Source organism: Chinchilla lanigera, unplaced genomic scaffold (assembly GCF_000276665.1).
Source record: "Chinchilla lanigera isolate Chin_1 unplaced genomic scaffold, ChiLan1.0 scaffold00096, whole genome shotgun sequence".
NCBI lineage: Eukaryota > Metazoa > Chordata > Mammalia > Rodentia > Chinchillidae > Chinchilla > Chinchilla lanigera.
In genome coordinates, this window is record NW_004955497.1 from 6,885,252 (window position 1) to 6,890,732 (window position 5,481).

Genomic DNA, 5,481 nt, shown 5'->3' on the forward strand with positions numbered 1-5,481 from the left:
ATTTGTTTAACTGAGTAACCAATTTGAAGATAACAATATGTAATACAACCACCATTGTTAACCTCCTATCACCTTGTCTGAAATTCTGTATTGCTTCTATTGTTTTGCTGTTGTTTTGTTTATGTCTGTTTATTAATATGTTTTCATTCTTTTATCTTTAAAATTAAAAAATAAAACAAAATATTTATTCTGAGCACTTTCTGACTGCTCTGCATAAACCAATGGGAAGATTACTATATAAACCAGTGCTATTCCAAAGACAGTCAGCATCTTCAGGAAGCTGGTTAGAAACACAACTTCAAGGGCTCCTTCTCAGACCTGCTGATTTTTAAACCACAGAGCACAGAGCCCAGGGGATTGGGATGTGTGTTAAAGTTTGAGAAGCTCTGATGTGGGCAGCTCATTCATAAATATTTATAGACTGTCCAGAAAGAGCTAGGGGTTGGTTGTGAGGACAAGACCTAGTTGATATCTTCACTGGCTCTATATTCTCCTTAGTGAATTCCTTTTCACTGTTTTAAGATTCTGTTCCATTACCAATTCGGGCACACTACTGCCTATAGCCTATGCTCCTTGTAGAGTGATACCAGTCCCACCAAGTTGCTCTTCTAGAACTTTCTTTCAGGCCACTATGCTTTGCGCCCATTGGCCTTGCTGCCTGTGAGCCTTCCTTCTCTCCTCTGGGCATCCTTCAAAACTGCTCAGCTGAAGCATTTCCATCCTCCACAGGGAAGGTGACCACTTAGCATTTTGTCAGCGCTTCTTAGGTGGGATGGTAGAATATTTAAAATGTTTGTTTTATGTCCCTACATTTGGAGTCTGTTTTTTATTTCTCTATCTTCAGAGCTCACTGCTCTAGTAGGGGCTCCCAAATGCCCCATGATAGATGATAAGAATGAGGTAGGGAAGGATGAAAGAGGGGAGGAAGCAGGTTAGGTATCCTCATAAAAACAGCAATGTGCTAGAATTTCCCTCTCTCTCTCTCTCTCTCTCTCTCTCTCTCTCTCTCTCTCTCTCTCTCTCTGTCAAGTATCACTTCTGTTCATCTGTTGAAGTGCAAACAAGATGAACTTTGTTTTTTGGATGGAAGAGATTATCTACGGCTATGGAAACGATCTGCACCTGTTAAACTCCGTAAATATTTATGTCATGTTCCTCAATAGGAATGGTTGCAGTCAGGGAGTCTGACTCCAGAGAAACCCAGTGCCAACCAATGGGCAAGGCCAGGGAGAGAAAGGCCTAGAGCTTGGAGAGAGAAAGAGGGAAGAGAAGTCAAGGAGGGGCCTTACTCTGAGCCTGGGTAGCAAAGAGTCTCCATACAGCTATCCTGAGAAGACAAATGACAAGTACCATAACTCTCATCACTGTTGTTGTTGTGACAGAGAATTCTCCATCTGTAGTACAGATCTAATTCTGTTCAATCAACATTTCTTTGTCCTAATAACGGAGACAATTTGGGACCCCTTCCTAGGGTTGGTAATCACCCAGAACTGAAATTGATGTTCTCAATGTGATGACCGCTGTCCAGATCAGGGGTATAGAGAAAGGAAACTGAGACAAATACCACCACCCTGAGCTTTTCACTCAAAGCTCAATTCTGACACTGCGCTCTACTTACATTATTAGGTGGCTGTGGGCTCAGATGCTGTCCTCTGGGAAAACTAACTCAAACAAGGGGGATGCCCATGGCATTCTGAGGAGGGTGGTCACAGTGCGCAGCTCTCTGGGACCGGCCTCTGTTGGCATGTTTCTGGAACAATCTGCCCGGCAGCATGAGACAGACAGAGCTTAGGTTCTGCCAGTGGGAAAAACCAGCTATGCTGTTTGTTAGCTGTTATCCTGAGCAGATTATTGAACTCTGTGTTCACCTGCTGGCCTGCAAAATGAGGACTGAGGTTTCTAATATACAGCTCCTCTGTCTCATGGATAGTAGATGGGACAATAGTGCAGTTACAATTTACGAGGGAATATTACAGGGCCGAGACACATGCCAAGTTCATATCTGCTGGCTCCGAATCGCCCCCCTGCAAGGGCTCTTTCCCATAGCTTAATGCAGCAGCCCACCCATAGCTTGTCAGTTTGTCTTCTCTTCTTTCTACCCTCCCCACTCAGAATTTCAGGTCAGCATGGGGAGAGATGGTTTCCAGAGAACTGATCATGTGGAACTCTTTCAATTCCACCCTTAAGCACAACTGACTTAACCTAGGGCTGATGCCACAGTCTTCTGCGGAAGCCCACATTCCTTCTAGAAGTTCTCAACGGAGCACCAGGACGTGGCAATCCCACTAGAGACTTTATTCAAAGATATTTGAACGTGGGAGGTGGGAGGAACTGTCGAGGAGATGTGGGCTGTGGAAGAAAGAATTCTGAAGAGGGTGGACCTGGGCCTGACCATGACAGAGAGTTATGGCCCTGGAAGCACCAGCCTCTTCTGAAATACTGATTCCTCTGTGGAGGTCACAAAGCAGCCTTTGTTGAGCTGCGAGGGGGGCTGTTTATATATTTCGGTCTTCCTTTCAGAGTTGCCTCTTATGCTGGTGACACCCGAGCTTTGCTGAAGAAGTGTTTAAAAAAGAAAGTAGCAATTATTAACTGTACCCTGAAATTCGGGAATCAGAATAACTGCGGAACAAAAGCTTTCCCATAAGATTGGTACTCCCCCTGCCTCAGGGGAATCTGGAATCCTCACATTTAGCTAAAGTAGGGTTCTTAAAATAAATTAAATAGGGATTGGTGTGCTCCTGGAATCCACCCCTATCTCGTGTTTTCAGGGCTGTGCTCTGACTTTTTCACTGTGATGCTTTTTACCCGTCATCCTTAGTGCAGAACTGGAGCTGGGGGAGAGGGAGGAGAAGCTATAGACTTTTTTAACATCTTTTTTTGTTGTTGTTGTTACTGGGACTTGAACTCAGGTCCTTGTGCTTGGGCTGTGCCACTGAGCTATATCGCAGCCCCAAAGCTACAGGTTGAAATGGTTCATCTTAAAGGCAATCGTTCCTTCTCACACTGAACTCGTGGCCTCCTTCCCCATTCCGACCTTGGCAATTTATTTGTCAGAAGCTTGGAGTTTTCAAATTCTCCGAACATGTCCAGGAGCTCTTTGGTGGCAGCTGTGAGTGTAACCAACATAAGAATCCACCTTCAGTGTCAACCCTCAGAATCATGCTAAATAATAAAATGGTGGTTGGGCTAAGCCACAAAGTTATGGGGTGGTTTGTTCATAGAAACAGATGAATAAAACATAATCTACAAGACAAATGTTAAGCATACAGAAATATTACACTTTTGGAAAGCAAAAAAGGATAGTACCCGTACTCAGCAAAATCCAGAAAGGTATATTTATAAGCTACTCCTCTAATATTCTCCTTTAAAAATTATTCAGTGTACAGAAAGAATACATGAAAACGTTCACTGTAGCATTGCTTTTTAAAAAAAAATCTAATAGAGAAAATTTAATTGTAGATTTACTCAACTATGATACATCAACACGTGGGAATGGTAGACTGCTTTTTCAAAAGATACGGTAGAGACTGTCTTGTGTAACTCAAGTGAAAACAATGTTTATCATTCACACTTATTTAAATATTTATTTTTGTGGTACTTAAACAATACACAGTTACACGTGCTTGCCTGCCTTTGGATAGAGAGCCTTCCCTGTTTGCTGGAGTTCCACATTCTTTCGCATATTCGCATCTAGATTCTACTGTGTGTGAGAACTACAGACATTTGGGAAGCTGTATGAATGCAGCGTGCTCTAGATTCATCTGTCTCCAGACTTTTTGTTCCCACTACATCTATGTCAGGAGGCTTTTTTTCTTTAAACTGAGACTCTCAACTTACTTTTTATGATTCCTACTGTACTCCCAATACAATCTTTTATGTAGTACAGTCTGGGTCACTTAATGACAGGGAGACATTCTAAGAAACACATTGTTAGGTCACACCCTGGAGTGTACTTATACAGACAGAGATGATGTGCCCTACCAAACACGCAAGGCTACACTGCAACTTTACAGAACCATTGTTTAATGATGGGGAGGAGAAGGATGGATGGGTGTGTACGGCAGTGAAACTATTCTGCCCGATACTGTAATGCTGTGTGCAGGTCATTATGTACTTGTTCAAATTTGATGTGGTATCAAATGTACCATTCCAAGAGTGAACCCTAATGTCAACCGTGGACTCTGGGCGACTATGGTATGTCAATGTAGGTTCATGGATTGTAACAAATGAAGCCCTGTAGTAGGAGACGTTCCTAGTGGGGGAGCTTGTGCATGTGTGGGGTCAAAGGGTGCATGTGCAAACACTCTGCACCTTATATTCAACTTTGCTGTGAACCTAAAATGGCTCAAAAAAGCCTAATAGAGTTTATTTTAACAATTACTTGGAATCTTCTGAGTTTATTATTTGTTTATATGACTATATTACATTTCACCTTGCACTATATTACATATATTTATATGGGTCTCATATTAACATCTCAGAAAAGAAGGCAAGACAGTACGAGTCCTGTGGTAGGGGCTCGCATGGGTATGAATCCGCCTCGGCACCACCTTGCCACCAACAAGGGGCTGATGACGGTGAGTCTGGATACAGAATTTGTCATACACAGTGTGACGGAGGACCAGCAGAAGCACCTGCAAAGTGGGCCAGGATCTGCGTCTCCCAGCTCTTTTCAAGAGGGCTAATAAAAATCGACAGAAATGGGTGAGATTCTGGGTTTTTTGTTTGCGCATTTTTAATAGTTGAGTGAGTCACCTCTAGCGATGCTTTTGAAATAGCACTTCCTCTGCCACAACTTTATTTCACCGTTCAAAGCACATCGATCCCCTTAAGTCCACCTGGGTTCCATTTTCACCTCGCACTCGGGAAAACCCAGTGTGCAGGGTTCCCATGAAGACTCCAGTTCTGTGAGTACTGAGAGGGCGAGGGCCGGGCTTGCTGTCAGCCTGGATCAACCAGGCCTCTGCTGGGCCGGCTCCAGGACAAGCAGGCTCCCCACGGTGCTGTCAGGGCCCAGCTGCAGCTCTGCAAGCTGTGGAAGTGCTGACTTGTGGACTTACATGTCCTTTGCTCTTCCCACCTCTGTTGAGGACCCTGGGAGCCGGGACATCCCTGTTCACTGTGCTTGGTGGGCACAGCCAGGGGCAGTATCTCTCGGTGATGACCCCCAGCACCATCCACAGAGGCTGTACTGACCAACAGCGTTGACCCTTGATTTTCTCTGTTGTAATCCAGCCCCTCTGGATGGCCACACTGGGTGGCAGAGATCCAGGATTTCAACAGTTGGCTTCTTTATTGGAAACAGTATACTGCTTCTCAAGTGGCACGGAACTCAAAGTTGAAACAATCTTGTCCCTAAAGAAGACACTGAGGTTATTAGGCTGGAAGGAACTTTTGATCTTATCCAAAGAACTCTTGTCTGCATAATATTGCTGCTGCTGCTGCTGGTGATCCTTCTCATAAAGATTAAGTTTCCTG

At 44.1% G+C, this 5,481-nt stretch overlaps 1 long non-coding RNA gene across 1 annotated transcript; it reads left to right on the forward strand.

Moving 5' to 3' along the window:
- The first annotated feature begins 4,002 nt into the window (after positions 1-4,002).
- On the forward strand, positions 4,003-4,708 carry LOC106146835. The gene is made up of 2 exons (XR_001231436.1): positions 4,003-4,197; positions 4,485-4,708. It is a non-coding gene; the product is annotated as an uncharacterized LOC106146835 (long non-coding RNA).
- The last annotated feature ends 773 nt before the right edge of the window (positions 4,709-5,481 follow it).